Source organism: Triticum aestivum, chromosome 5D (assembly GCF_018294505.1).
Source record: "Triticum aestivum cultivar Chinese Spring chromosome 5D, IWGSC CS RefSeq v2.1, whole genome shotgun sequence".
In the NCBI taxonomy this organism is placed as follows: Eukaryota; Viridiplantae; Streptophyta; class Magnoliopsida; order Poales; family Poaceae; genus Triticum; species Triticum aestivum.
This window is the reverse complement of record NC_057808.1, coordinates 499,261,327-499,277,183: the sequence shown is the minus strand read 5'-3', so window position 1 is coordinate 499,277,183 and position 15,857 is coordinate 499,261,327.

Genomic DNA, 15,857 nt, shown 5'->3' with positions numbered 1-15,857 from the left:
GATGGGCCTCGAGGCGGAGGCGGCGCGGCGACGCGCCTAGGAGGGTCACTTACGCATTGCGATTGCGGCCGCTCGCCGCCGTACGGTGCGAGGTGGCGGCTCCCTGCGTCCACGTGCTCCGGTGGCTCAAGGCGTGCGCGCGCGATGAAAGGAAGATGCCGGACCCTCCCGTGGACGCCGAGGGGCGAGTGCCCATGAGACAACGCCAGTGCGTGACTGCGGCCACCGGGAGGATTCGCTGACTAGCCGTGCTCGGTTCCTATGTGCCTCCCCCACCACCGCGTCGTCCTGACTCGCGCATGGCACAGGACCGTCATCTACAACAATCGGCATTCTAAGGCGCACCCACACCGAGCCAAAGCCACGGACCGACGGACGGGGTTGCAGCTCAGGTGGCTAGCAGCTGGGGTGCGGGTTGGCGTGCGCGGCACGCGCGTACAACACGTAGAGAGCGGCTTAACTACAGGGGTTAGTGCATGCAGAGAGAGAAAGAAATTGGAATAGGGGTGGTGAGCGTGCACTGCGTGGCCATCGCGTGCTCAGCGCGGCATGCACTCTGACGGACTACTCCTAGAGAAACCAATCAACCTGTATGTTTGCTTCCGAGCTACTCTAGTTTTGAACATATGTCCATCTACTATCATTAATCGATCTAGAATCCTAAGTTCCTAACAGCAACAACGTCTTGGCGATGGAGGCCGTCCATGAAGCCGATCGAAACGTGCGGCATTCGCCTTGGCCTCCACCGACGGCATGTGCAAGGTCGGGAGCATCGTAGATGGCCACGTCCCCATCGCTTCTGTTGTCGCACGCAGACGAGCGGTTCGCACGAGCTCGTTTCGGGAGCTGGCTATGTGATCGGTAAGAGACAGAGAGGGGAAAGAGATCGAGGAAGGAGTATATGGCAGGTAGGCCCGTGTGGTCAGTGAGACAAACAAGGGATCCCGGACAGGATTGTTCTTCCAAACAGGTCTAGGGGCGGTTTAGGGTTATAATTGATCGGGATCGATGAGGTCAGGGTATCAACTTCAGGGATTTAAAGGTGAGGGTTTGTTTCCGTCGTGGTCTACAATCTCAGGGTTGAAAACAGACTTCACTCCAAATAGTATCATAGATGATACTAGCATTTATTACATTATAGACTCATTTTGCTTTGGGTTGCGTTATGTTACAGTAACATATTATGTTACTCCAAACATCTCTCTCCTCATTAACTCTATACCACATAAGCAAACATGTCTTGAAATGCGCTATGTTACTTGTTAAGTTACTCCCACTCTGACCAACCTTATAAAGTATAAATTATATTGTACGGCGCAAATTATATAAAAGAACTACATTCAAATACGAATCCAAAAGTACAATTTTTGGTGGCATTCCTTAATAATTTTCTAGTCAAATATGTGGTCAAATGTTGACAAAAAATATGACGGGGACTAATAACCCAACACAGAGGTAGTAAGGGTCTTTTTTTAGAATCCGGTACAATCGAAGTCGCTCACATACACAAACATACACTTCCCCTATGAGTGCACACACACATGGACACCCTACACCTATGAGCACCTCCCAAAGAATAAGTCGGCATAGTATCTTAAGGTTGATGAAGTCACCACAAGCGCCTCGTAGTCAACGGGAACATCTTCTCCCACTGAACGAACATCGCCGGAAAGACTCAGATAAATCCAGAAAAATGTGAGTATCAATGTCAAGTTTAAGACTTGGACGCTGATGGGCTAGGGATACCACTGTCGTCCTAACCATTCAACCACAAGTTGGTTCGCAAGGTAGCATGGGTCTACTCCCTTCGTCCGTAAAAGAGTGTACTTTCAACTTTGTTGGAAAGTCAAATTTTTCTATGTTTGACCGTATTTATACAATAATACATCAACATTTATACCATTAAATTAGTAGCGTTAGATTCATGATAAAATATATTTTCGTCATATACCTATTTGGTTTCACAAACACTCATATAGTTTTGCACAAACTCGATCAAACATTGAGATAGTTTGTACACTCTTTCAAGGACGGAGGGAGTATCTCATTTTGTTTTCCATTTTGTTAGTCTTATTTTTATTACTCACCATCATATGTTCATATTTCGAGGCGCATTAAATCGATGCATACAAGGATTAGAAGAAAACTCACCCATGCATGTAAAAGTCTTTGGTCATTTAATGGTCGCACATGCATGCGTTGTAATTAGTGCATTGTTGATTTTTTTTTTTTGAGAAAAACAAGCACACTAATTAAGTGCTTTTGCAAACAAAAAAATTATGTCCTTGGTTGGGAAGATTTTTGAATTGGACCCTTTCAACCGGAAGGAAGGGAGTATTACCGGAATCGGTATCAATTAAACTTAAGAGCATAGTGAGACTTTAGGTGTCGAAGTCGAGCACATACAATCCGGATCAGTTATATAAATAAATGACTCCTGCTATATACATACGATACTTCACATATACCATTCTTATCCGACACACCTAATCAGCCGTCCATGGAATGGAACTAAAGTATAAAGTATAGTACACCGTAGAATCTTGAGTTGTACATGGATCGGACAAGTACATCGTGTGATAAATACACCATGAGGCAGCACAAAAAAATAGTCAGACACGGATATGCTCAACACAAGATCCATGAACTAAAGGCTGGTTTGTATGCACGCGAAGGTGACTAGACTGACTCTGTCGTGATGGCTGGCGCACCAATGTGCCGCCCGCAGCGATTCCTTGCACAGGGTCGTCAGAGCCGCCCAGTAACCATATAGCCGCGTCATGCTGATATTTGTGATCTGATTCATATTTGTGTTTTCTTTTTTTCTTTATTTATTTACTACTGTTGTTTATGTTTCGAAATATAATAAATATGTATACTAAAGAAACACTTTACATAAATTTTTGAAAACATGTTAATCATTTATTTAGAAAATGTTTAACGTGTATAGAAAAATGTTAATCAGGTGTACACAAATTATTTGTGATATTTAAAAAATGTCACAAATTTAAAAAAAATGTACGTGACATTTAAAAAATGTTTGTCAAATGTTTGCGTAATACAAAAAATTGTTTCATACATTCACAACATGTATGTGACAACTAAAAAAATGTTCGCGAGTGTCAAAATATGCTTGTAGAAATTTTAGACAAAAGTCTGTACAGTATAAAACAATGTTTGCGTCCTATGAAGAAATGTATCCTACCATTACAAAAAGGCACGTGACATTTTAAAGAAAATTTCCCACGATAAAAAAATGTTTTTGACCTTTAAAAAATTCTTTATACAAATGTAAAATCATGTTAATTTCTAATTAAAAAAATGCAGGTGACATTTTAAAGAAATATTCATGTGTTTCCGAAATGATTTTCTTGGAGATTTTAAAATTTTATACATATAAAAATGTTCGTGCTGTTTAAAAAAAATTATTGCCAATAAATTTATGTACAACGTGTATTCCAAGAATGTTACTATGTATTAAAAAAGTGTTTGAAACATGTATTTTAAGAAAAGAATGTACATTATGTATTTGAAATGTCCAAAGTGTATCAAAAAATGTTCCACTTGTGTGCTAAAATATGAATATTGTGCACTTACAATAAATAGACATGTGTCAAAAAAGGAAACTGACTAAAACTAACAAAGAAACAAAAAGAAAAGTAAATAAAATCAAGGAATACGAAGGAAACCAAGAAAGAAAGAAAAAATAACCAAAAGTATAATGAAGAAAGGAAAAAACACGAAGAAAATCAATGAAAACCAAAGATATCACAGTATAACAAAAGAAAATTGGAAAACCAAGGACAAAATTAATGAAAATGCGGAGGAAAAATCAAAGAAAATGAAAAAAAAGGAGCGAGCAGGTGAACTATAGCGATGTAAGAACGGCAGTGAGCGAATGTGTTGATGGGCTAGCCGGTTTGCTCCGCCGTAGGCGATTCCTAATAGGAATCGGTACGGCCAAGACATAGTCCTGGCGCGTGATGCCCGATATGCATCTAGTGGTCTCAGTGGGCTTTACCGCCGATTTAGTACCTCTAGAGGATTACGTGCAATCATGCCCTAGGATATAAGTATTGATTGTTTAATCCCGTTAACAAATATCGTCTGTCCTACTTTTTGTGATGGTCTCATCCAATAAATTCTAAGAAGTTGTATAAAAAATGATATTTTGAATCATAGTAGAATGATCAAGAAGGCAGAGAGACGACAATTCCGTATGTTGTTCCAAAGAAAAAGCAGTTTTTTTGTTGGAGCGGAAACCTTAAACAAAACGGTACGAGTTGTTGGTGGTATCTTTCTTGTCCTGTGTATCGACCGGGAAGTTGTGCCACATACCTTCCCTTTGTCGTCGACCCTCGGCACCAAACGAGGATGCTCGTAGCTCTGCAGTCCCCAGAAAGTCGTGAAGAAACCTGTCAACAAAAATAATCGAATGTTGGTCATCAGAGAATGAGAAAGAATACAGAGATGATTGGGATCTTTGCTTGCTTGGTTGCAATCTAGGCACACCTTTGGGGAATGGTGCAAAGGATTTTCCACAAGCGTTCTGCACAATTTCATCATCGTCGGAAACTACAATATGACCCTCCGAATCAACTCCCCAGTAAAATGGACGCCACCATCAGCATCCTGTAGGAAAATGGACAGCCAATATAAGTTTAATTTCTTTACAGTACTAAGTCAATTAATTTCTTTACAGTTATAGGTTAAGGAGAAATGAATGAACATGACATAGTTTTGTTTGTCGCATTGATGCGAAATGCAGACATGCAGAATGCCAGATACACAGCAGGAAGATTAGTTCAGAAATAACAGAGGGCATTGGTGACATCTAGTCTGATCTTGATTAACATGGTCTGTTATGTGAAGGCATATTGGACCGGAGAGGTAAAGACGAGATAAGATTGAACGTTGGGACATACTTCGATCGAGTACTAATTGCAACATGCTGAACATTGGACTTACAACGCAGCCCCAAAGTTCAGTAGGAGTATGGGCCAAACTGGGGCAGACATACTTGGAGTCCTATTGAAACCACACACGCAACAGACTCTGAATAAATATCGTTATTACTAGTAACGATAGGTAAGTGACAAAAAAGAAACAGAAAAAAAAAGACAATACATAAACTGACATCTCAAAATCTTCCAAAAGAAACACGCATTGTACTGCGAATCTACAATAACTGAGGTGGAAAGTTCAGTGTACCCACACAATTGCAATCTTAAAAGTTGGCTATCGTGGTTCGGTTTCGTGTCGACGAGATTTACTATAGCTTGCACGTTACTCAACTGAATCGAGTACAAAAATAACAAGCGATCATACCTCACATTTGCCATTCATGTCTCTCACTACTCAGGGTTCTGTAGGCCTCGATGACGAGGTTGATCGCAGTAGCAGAAATGAGCGCAAGGTATAACTTGCCAGGACAGGACAATTCTCATGTTGCAGACCATGTGATGAACTACTATACTAGTAACATAATGTGCCCATGGCGACAGTAACACCACGAATCCTCACGGCAGAGGACAAAATTTATGTGAGATCATGCTCGGGCATCTCCATGCTTGCAGCTGACGCTGACGCACCGTAGATCCGTGGATTTAGGCAGGAACGCAGGGCACGAGGGAAACAAAATCAACGGAGAATTCCGTGACCTCACCTGGGGAGGAAGTGGCTCTGGCCGTGGGAAGAGTAGGCCATGGCGGTGAGCGCTCCGGGGCGGGCCTCTCGTAACCGGGCCTAGATCCCCTCGGCGCCGTGCCCGGCCTCGCCCGGCTGCCGCAGCCCTTCCGGGCTCGGCGCCACCGCCCTGTCGAACACCGCGAGCATCTCGGGTCGGAGCCTCCCTCGTTCGTCCTCCGCGCGCGGGCGCGGACGTTGGAGTGTCGTGTCGTAGCGCAAGACTGTGGTGGTCGCGATCCTTCCAGTGCGCTCGCTCGCGGTCGCGCTGGTGTTGTGTCCCGGGACGCCGAGATATACTGCAGTGGCGGCAGTACGTGGCCGCGGGCGTACGGGGCGATGGGTCGGTGGAGAGTGAGTGCGCGGGGAGTGACGCATAAAATCAGACTACTCTTAGCATCTTAAGGACCGATGCTTATTTATACAGATATAAAAAACTAACCGTTTCTTGAGTAGAAATACGCATTGATGCTTCAGAAAAATTTGATTTATTTTTCTAAGTAGCTCCTAAACATCTTGCATTGTACTCCCTCTGTAAACTAATATAAGAGCGTTTAGATCTTTAGTAATCTAAACGCTCTTATATTAGTTTACGGAGGGAGTACAAGGCATAAGGGTCGAGATTGATCGGACACGGCGTCAGAGCTACCTTTCACTTTTTCTAGCGGTAGAGCTACTTTTCGCCTAAGGGCATGGCCAACAGTAAGGACATGTACAATGAAGGCAGCACCAAGTGCTGCCCCAACCCATCTAGCTAGATGAAAAAAATATGTTTGCATCAATTTAATTTTTTTCTCACCCAACGCCCTAATCTGAGGCTATCATTACCATGGCACCACATGTGTCAGCTTCTACCTCCCCACCTAAACACCAAGCGTCATCTCTCACCTCCTTTTCCCTCTTTCTCCTTTTCTTCTTTCTCCCATGAAGCACCAGCCTCCTCTGCAAGCTACTCTGACACACTGCGAGGCTACTACACGAGCTCCACCTGGCATCCGAGCCTAGTTGGACAGTGGGGCAGCAGGTTTCAAGCATACCGTTGGCCATGCCCCAATGCCCCAAGGGTGCTGCTCCACCTACCAGCTAGGCTCGGATGTCAGCATGGAGCAAAAGTGAATGCCTCGCAAAGAGGTGATTCTTCTACATGCGCGGGCTCCCGAGGAGAGAGGTTATGGTCCAACGACCAAAAGTGAGGAGAGAGAGCCCTGTGCTGACAATGGCGAGCATGCCCTCTTCTATATGTTGCCTTTTGCCAAGGAATGGATATGAAATAATTTGGAGAGAGAGAGAGAGAAAGAGACAGAGGGGTCCTAAAGTTGGTGTTCTCAGCCCACTGTGTTGGGAGAAGAAAAATTCAACTCAGCGTCTCATGCTTTTTGTCTAGGTGGATGCATATGCATCAACTACCTGCTGCCTTCATAGTTCATGCCTTAATAATAGCCTAGCCTTTGGCACGGGGGCTCGTGGGCCGGCCCTTTAAAACTGTTCTGCATTTTTATTATACTATTCTTATATTTTTTTATTTTCAGTGTTGGCTTTCAACTGTTTTCTATCTCGTTTCTCAATGGTTTTATTTTGGGTTTTGGTTTTTTCTGTATCTAGCTTTTCTTATTTTCTTAACATCTTTTTTCTTGTTTTCAAAAAATGTCAATTTTGTACATACACATCATACATTGTATACATCAGAAACACTTTTTATAGATGTTTAACATTGCTTCAAAATATGTTTTGATGTCCAATTTTTTATATACAAAACATCTTTAATGCATGCCTTAGTTTTTCTAATACGTGATTTTTTAAATATATGTTTTTTTAACCTTTTCAGATATGGCCTAAACATTTTTCAAATACGCATTGAACATTTCTTTGAATGATACAAGAATTTGTTTAGCAATGGCATGAACATTTTTTACACTATTAAAAAATTAAATGCACAAACACATTTTAAAAATGTGTCCACATTTTTTAAGATGGCACATGCATTTTTTGAATGGTAGTAACCCTTTTAACTGCATGAACTTTTTTTTACATAAAAAATAAATTTTATTTTTAAATATCATGTGCATTTTAAAAAAAAAACGAGAACATTTTTTAAACATCATGAAGAATGTTTTTGAATGTTATCAACATTTTTTCAAAGTCGCATGACCATTATTTTTCATGAGCATCTTTTTAACACCGTGTTACATTTTTTAGCACGATGAACATTTGTTAAATTTATATAGAAAATTCACTTGAGAAATATAAATAAAAGTAATAGAGAAAAAGTATATGAAAAACTTTTGCTAGAGACCTAGCGCTTCCCCCGCGATGGGTCGGCCCATTAGGGGGGGGGGGGGGGGTGAAGCGAGCAAACCATGCACCCCGTAGCAAGCGAGGTATAGGTGCTCCCTTGCACCGGGAACTATGCTGACCCAAAGCACCGTGGGTCAAGACAAATACAACCTTTTTGCTCCCTCCGTTCGGGTTTATTATGCCTCTCACATTTTAAGCCAAAGTTTGATCATAAATGCACGTAATAAAATATGAGTTATATGTAGAAAACAATATCATAGAAAATGAATCCAACAATATAATTTTATGACATACCACTTAATTTTTGTAAATCAAATCTACGATCAAAATTTGACCTAAAATATACGGGAGCCTAATAAACAAAGCAGTACCTTTTTTCATTTATCTACTAAGGAATTCACCTCTTTTCTTTGGAGGGGTGCTAAGGAATCCACCTTGATGAAAGGAAAAAGCTCATTAAATATCTAAGTTTAAGGGGTTTAAGTTCACCATCGAAATCGTGATTTCCTACCCCCCAGGTTAAAAGTAAATGCACTTCCTCTTTGAAATGCTATCTTATCATTTATTACCTCTATTCGGAAATAAGTAGTGTGGTTTTATTCTTTTCGAGCAACTAAGTGGCTGAAATATATACAACACAAATAAAAACTTCGGAGCCACCACTCCGGTTTCAAACCGGCATGGAGGTCGTGCACTCACCAACCGTGAAACTTCAAGGCAACACAACACATTGCAATGTGATGAAGGGTTGGTCTCCAAGAGGAAAGCAACAAGTGCATTTTCGCCAACTACTCCGGGCCAGGCTAAAACTTGGGTTTCTACCTAGAGATCATAAGAACCAAATGCCCCGCTCGAGGGGAGGGGGGACGAAGGGCCTCCACGACGAAACCTCCAAGGTCACCATTGTCGTCGGCATCAATCGAGGTTGGTGCCACTTAAGCTCATCAACCCCATCTTTCCTCGCAGCCTGCATAATCGACCACCATCATTAGTTATCCGGCTGGCAACACTCGAGCCATAATAGCCAACCACCATACGACACAAGTGAGACGACACCTCACTTTATGAGGTCAATGTCGTACATGCCTAGGGATGTGCATCAAGCACCAGACCCACTCACCCCGCATAACTCGAGGGCACGCCCTCGACTCTGGAACTATCGCCCTAGCCTCCACAATAGCCACAACAACACACATACCACTGCCTATGTTATGCACTTGTATAGATCGAGTCACTAGTACAAGGTGAGAGATACAACAGGATTTTACGCACTGGATTTTATGCTCTAGATCTGGATTCTCTCTCTCTCCTTCTTCTTCTTCTTCTTCTTCTTCTTCTTCTTCTTCTTCTTCTTCTTCTTCTTCTTCTTCTCCTTCTTCTTCTTCTCCTTCTTCTTCTCCTCCCTAGCCTCCTCCTCCCTAGCCTCCACAATAGCCACAACAACACACATACCACTGCCTATGTTATGCACTTACTTGTATAGATCGAGTCACTAGTACAAGGTGAGAGATACAACAGGATTTTACGCACTGGATTTTATGCTCTAGATCTGGATTCTCTCTCTCTCTCTCTCTCTCTTCTTCTTCTTCTTCTTCTTCTTCTTCTTCTTCTTCTTCTTCTTCTTCTTCTTCTTCTTCTTCTTCTTCTTCTTCTTCTTCTCCTCCTCCTCCTCCTCCTGCTTCTTCATTTGTGGTGTTTCTCCTCTCTGTCCGCCTTCCATTCCTCTTCATTTGTGGTCTTTCTTCAAGGCCTGGTCTAACTATCAGTTGCATCACGAGTCATTGGGCCTTCTGCCTGACCTGGGCCACCACATAACAGCCTTTTACGTCGAGAACATCACCCTAGTTAGCAAGCAACAAACATCGGCACCACCCTGCACGGCTTTCCCGACGATCAGTAGAAGTAGCTACCTTCGCGTGACAACTTCCAACTACAACATCATTGTCGGCATTGACTGATGTAAAGTGTTAGCCTTTGATTTGAAGCTCACTGAGGGAGTCCTGGATTAAGGGGTCCTCGGGCGTCCGGCCTATATGACATGGGCCGGACTAATGGGCTATGAAGATACAAGACCGAAGACTTCTTCCCGTGTCCGGATGGGACTCTCCTTTGCGTGGATGGCAAGCTTGGCGTTTGGATATGTAGATTCCTTCGTCTATAAACCGACTTTGTACAACCCTAGTCCCCTCCGGTGTCTATATGAACCGGAGGGTTTAGTCCGTAGAGGCAATCACAATCATACAGGCTAGACATCTAGGGTTTAGCCATTACGATCTCGTGGTAGACCAACTCTTGTAATCCTCATATTCATCAAGATCAATCAAGCAGGAAGTAGGGCATTACCTCCATCAAGAGGGCCCGAACCTGGGTAAACATCGTGTCCCCTGCCTCCTGTTACCATCGACCTTAGATGTACAGTTCGGGACCCCCTACCCGAGATCCGCCGGTTTTGACACCGACATTGGTGCTTTCATTGAGAGTTCCTCTGTGTCTTCGCTAGAAGGTTCGATGGCTCCGTCAATCATCTACAACAATGCTGCCCTGAGGGAGGTCTTTCTCCCCGGCCAGATCTTCGTGTTCGGCGGCTTCGCACTACAGGCCAACTCGCTTGGCCATCTAGAGCAGATCGACAGCTACGCCCCAGGTCACCAGATTAGTTTTGGAAATCTGGACTATGTCGCTGATACCCGAGGAGACTTGATCTTCCAAGGGTTCACGACCCCAACCACCGCTCTGGCTTTAGATCTGGAGTGCATCGCCAGGTCCAAAGGCGGGATTCCTGAGCCCGCCGGACTATCTGCGGCCACTAAATCTAGTACGGGAGAGCCGGATGAAGTAGCCTTGCTGGCAACCATCATGAAGCCGGACCCTTCTCCGAACACTGGCTCCGAACCCTCTGAGTCAGCATCGTGCGAGTTCGGCCAAGGAGTCTCCCTCCCGCTGTACTCCACGGACTCTCTTCTCTCTGGCCAAATCTCGCCTTTAAGAGAGGCTCTGGACTTAATGCGATCCCTCGTCATTATGGAGGAGCAACGTCCGAACTACGCCCAGCCCGGACTAGGGGCTGAGAGCAGGGAATTTTACGTCCCACCCACCACCCACTTCATAGCCACCGTCGAGGACTTAACCGACATGCTCGATTACGGCTCCGAAGACATCGACAGTATGGACGACGATGCTGGAGAGGAGCAGGCCCAAAACCCACCACATACCGGACACTGGGCGGCCACCTCCACGTATGACATATATATGGTGGATACATCAAAAGACGATGGCGATGAAGGTGGTAATGATCCAATTAAGGAAAATAACACTGATAAACCACCGAGGCGGCGGCATCAGCTGCACCGTTCAAAATCACGTCGCAACAAAGAAAGCAATACCGGCACTGGGGAAAATAATACTTCGGAAAACGCCGAAGACCCAGACGCCCTCATCGAACCAGCTTCCGAACAGGAAGATAGGGAGAAAGGGCAGGGTAACCCTGACGAGCCAGTTGGGACCGGTTACTCAGAGGACAACAGTTATATGCCACCCTCCGAAGATGAAATAAACCTCGGCAACGAAGACTTCATCATGCCAGAGGAACCCCTCGAGCAAGAACGCTTTAAGCAACAGCTCATCGCAACCGCGAGGAGCCTGAAAAGGAAGCAGCAACAGCTTCAAGCCGAACAGAATACGCTAAATGACAGATGGACCCAGGTCCTAGCAGCTGAGGAGTACGGCCTTGAGCGCCCCGCAAAAAGCTACCCGAAGCGCAAGCTGCTACCCCAATTCGACATTGAGGCGCGTGACCCTTAGCGTCAGCGCGTATCACAGCTGATAAACTAGACCGGCCACCGCATGGCCGTGACAGAACGGCTACCCAAGCCAAACACCGGCCCGTATTACCCCGCCGTAAAGACAGGGAGACAGTGGCCCAGGATTACACCTATGACCTACGACATGACCTGGAAGCTAGGGCAGGCCTAGCCAGACCAATTTATGGGTAAAAGGGACATGCCCCAACACGAGAGGACGGCTATCAGGCCCGGCGTGACCAATACAACCTCCCTCGGGGTGAAAACCGCATAGGGACGTCCGCCGAACTCCGTCGTGACGCTGCCCGCCATAGAGGCGCCGCTCACCCCTTATGCTTCACCAATGAGGTAATGGAGCAATGAATATCGAATCATATGATGGAACAACAGATCCCGCACTATGGATTGAAGATTTTCTTCTCCATATCCACATGGCCCGCGGTGATGATCTCCATGCCATCAAATATCTTCCACTAAAACTAAAAGGACCAGCACGACACTGGCTAAATAGCCTCCCAGAGAACTCCATTGGCAGCTGGGAAGACTTGGAAGACGCCTTCCGCGATGACTTCCAAGGTACATATGTCCGGCCTCCGGACGCCGATGACCTTAGTCACATCATCCAGCAACTCGGGGAGTCAGCCAGGAAGCTCTGGACTAGGTTCTTAATTAAAAAGAACCAAATTGTCGATTGTCCGGACGCTGAAGCCCTTGCGGCCTTTAAACATAGCGTACGAGATGAGTGGCTCACCCGCCACCTCGGCCAAGAAAAACCGAAATCCATGGTAGCCCTCACCACACTAATGACTCGCTTTTGTGCGGGAGAAGATAGCTGGCTTGCTCGTAGAAGCAATAGCACCAGTGATTCGGGCACTTCCGAAGCCCGGGATGGCAACGACAAGCCATGACGCAATAAACACAAGCGTCGAAACAATAATGAAGGAACGCAAGACACGGCGGTCAATGCCAGATTCAGCGGCTCCAAACCCGGTCAACGGAAGAAGCCATTCAAGGCAAACCGAGACGGACCATCCAGTCTAGACAAGATACTGGATCGGCCCTGCTAGATCCATGGCACCCCCGATAAACCAGCCGATCATACCAACAGAAGCTGTTGGGTCTTTAAACAAGCCGGCAAGCTCAATGCCGAACACAAGGGGAAGGGGCCGCGCAGTGACAGCGATGACGAAGAGACTCGCCAACCGAACACCGGGGGACAGAAGCAATTTCCCCCCAAAGTAAAAACAGTAAACATGATATATGTGACGCACATCCCTAAAAGGGAGCGCAAGCGCGCACTACGGGACGTCTACGCTATAGAGCCGGTCGCCCCAAAATTTAACCCATGGGCGGCCTGCCTGATCACTTTTGATCGCAAGGACCACCCAACCAGTATCCGTCACGGAGGTTCAGCAGCTCTGGTCCTCGACCCAATTATCGATGGGTTCCATCTCACGAGAGTCCTTATGGACGGCGGCAGTAGCCTCAATCTACTCTACCAAGACACTGTCCGCAAGATGGGCATTGATCCTTCGAGAATCAAGCCCACCAAAAATACCTTCAAGGGAGTAATGCCCGGCGCAGAAGCTCACTTCACAGGCTCAATCACATTGGAAGTCGTCTTCGGTTCGCCGAACAACTTTCGAAGCGAAGACTTGATCTTTGATATTGCCCCGTTCTGCAGTGGCCACCATGCACTGCTGGGCGGACCGCTTTTGCCCGTTTTAATGCGGTCCCACACTACACCTATTTAAAGCTTAAGATGCCCGGTCCACATGGCGTCATCACGATAAATGGAAGTACGGAACGCTCCCTCCGTACAGAGGAGCATACTGCAGCTATTGCAGCCGAAGTACAAAGCGGCCTCATTAAGCCGCGTATCCCATTGGCCATTAAGCCGCCGGCCTCTGCTACACAGGACCGATCAATTTTAGAGCTGTCTTAGTAGTTCGGCCTCCATCGTCCGCCTCATATACCCGCGAAGTTTGTATCGCGTAGGCATAATTATGCACTTAAAATACCTTGGTAATCGGCGGAGGCACAATACGGACAGGCCTACAATGCGGTCCGCACTCCTATAGCCTTCTTCCTTTTTCTAACTTTTTTTCTACCTTTTACTACAGGTGAATCCAAGCCTGTTTATCCTACGGACTTACAAGGACTCTTTCTGAGTTCGGCTTCGTATAAATAACCAAAGGCCATTCCTATTGAGGAATCTTTTCGTCGAGGCAAAGGCAGCGCAGACGTGCGACAGGAGGTCAAAATGATTTTTTGTAGACCGAACACTTTATTTCAAACCTGTAAAGTGCCTTTCCCCCTCATCCTTCGACCCCTGGCATGTCAAATGGCCTGGGCCATGGTATTATAATCTGTAAAATTGCGTTTGACGTATCAATCAGACTCCAGTGAACATAATCTGTATTCAGTTATTTCACGCACACACCTCGGCACAAATTGCCGGGGGCTCGATACGACAACATATGAGTTGCCGAAAAGCCCGAATAGTTTTATAACATAGTTCGGCGTCACGAGTTTGGCCTTATATGCATCAGCTCCGAATCATGTCTTTGGTCAATAGTTGGGTTGCCCGGCTGCTGTGCTTACTACCTTACGTTCCGCTCTATCGGCTAGGGTAGTAAAGGGAGAACTACTGCGATTGTGTTTCCGGTTCACCTGGTCAAACACCTCAGTAGAGAAAGCCGAAAACTATGTTCTGAGATTGATGTTGCTATGACTTTGCTATGCTTAATGCTTGTCACTAGGGCCCGAGTGCCATGATTTTAGATCTGAACCTATTATGTTTTCATGAATATATGTGAGTTCTTGATCCTATCTTGCAAGTCTATAGTCACCTATTATGTGTTATGATCCGTTAACCCTGAAGTGGCAATAATCGGGACCACTACCGGTGATGACCGTAGTTTGAGGATTTCATGTATTCACTATGTGTTAATGCTTTGGTCCGGTACTCTATTAAAAGGAGGCCTTAATATCCCTTAGTTTCCAATAGGACCCCGCTACCACGGGAGGGTAGGACAAAAGATGTCATGCAAGTTCTTTTCCATAAGCACGTATGACTATATTCCGAATACATGCCTACATTACATTGATGAACTGGAGCTAGTTCTGTGTCACCCTATGTTATAACTGTTGCATGAATAATTGCATCCGACATAATTATCCATCACCTATCCAATGCCTACGAGCTTTTTCACATATTGCTCTTTGCTTAGTTACTTCCGTTGCCACTGTTACAATCACTACAAAACTGCTACTGTTACTTTTGCTACCGTTACCGTTACTTCCATACTACTTTGCTACTAAATACGTTGCTGCAGATATTAAGTTATCCAGGTGTGGTTGAATTGACAACTCAACTGCTAATACTTGAGAATATTCTTTGGCTCCCCTTGTGTCGAATCAATAAATTTGGGTTGAATACTCTACCCTCGAAAACTGTTGCGATCCCCTATACTTGTGGGTTATCAAGACTATTTTCTGGCGCTGTTGCCGGGGAGCATAGCTCTATTCTTTGAGTCACTTGGGATTTATATCTGCTGGCCACTATGAGGAACTTGAAAGACGAGAAAACCAAAATTTATCCCTCAACTACGAGGGGAGGTAAGGAACTGCCATCTAGCTCTACACTTGATTCACCTTTTGTTTTGAGTAAGCTTGCGACACCTAAACCTGCTTCTGCTATTAATTCTGATATGTCGCATGTTATTGATGATGCCACCTCTGCTATGCATGATACTTATGATGAAACTACTTCTATGCTTGATAATACTGTGCCATTAGGTGAATTTGTTGATGAACAACTTGCTAGGGCTAGAGAGAATGAAATTATTGAAACTGATAATATTGATGAAAGTGATGATGAAGATTCTCCCCCTAGATATGAATTGCCTGTTGTGCCTGAGGGTTATGTTATGGATGAAGAAACAGCTAGAGACTTTCTTGCTTGCAATGATAGAAGTGATCTTAAGAAATTATTAGCTAAGACGAAAGAAAAATCTCTGAATGCTAGAATGAAATATGACCCTGCTTTTGCTACTTCACCTATCTTTGTTACTG